Consider the following 553-nt stretch of genomic DNA (forward strand, 5'->3'; position numbering starts at 1 on the left):
AGTCCTGTTCATCCGCTCTGCCACTCCATTTTGTTGAGGAGTGTATGATGTAGTGAACTGCCTTTTGATGCCCTCTACTTTACAGAATTGGCTAAATACATCAACAGTGTATTCACCTCCAGTATTTGTCCTCAAACACTTGATCTTCTTCTCAGTTTCAAGTTCCACCCGTGCTTTGAAAACTTTGAAAACTGAAAACACATCTGCCTTACTCTTGATAGGATACACCCAACATCTCCTGGAGTAGTCATCGATGAAGGACACAACGTACTTCGCTCCTCCCAGTGATATAACTGGTGCTTGCCACACATCAGAGTGAACCAATTCTAGAATAATTTTACTTCTAGAATTTGATGTGCTAAACTTCAACCGATGCTGCTTGCTTGTCACACAATGCTCACAAAAGGATAGTGATACCTTTGTGAGACCCGGAAGTAACTTCTTCTCTGCAAGAATTTTCATGCCTTGTTCAGACATATGCCCAAGTTTCTGATGCCACACCGTAGTAGCTTTCTCATTGGAACTGCTTGAAGCAACAGATGCTTCTAATTTT

The sequence above is a fragment of the Brassica oleracea genome, chromosome C2, assembly GCF_000695525.1.
Source record: "Brassica oleracea var. oleracea cultivar TO1000 chromosome C2, BOL, whole genome shotgun sequence".
Classification (NCBI taxonomy): domain Eukaryota; kingdom Viridiplantae; phylum Streptophyta; class Magnoliopsida; order Brassicales; family Brassicaceae; genus Brassica; species Brassica oleracea.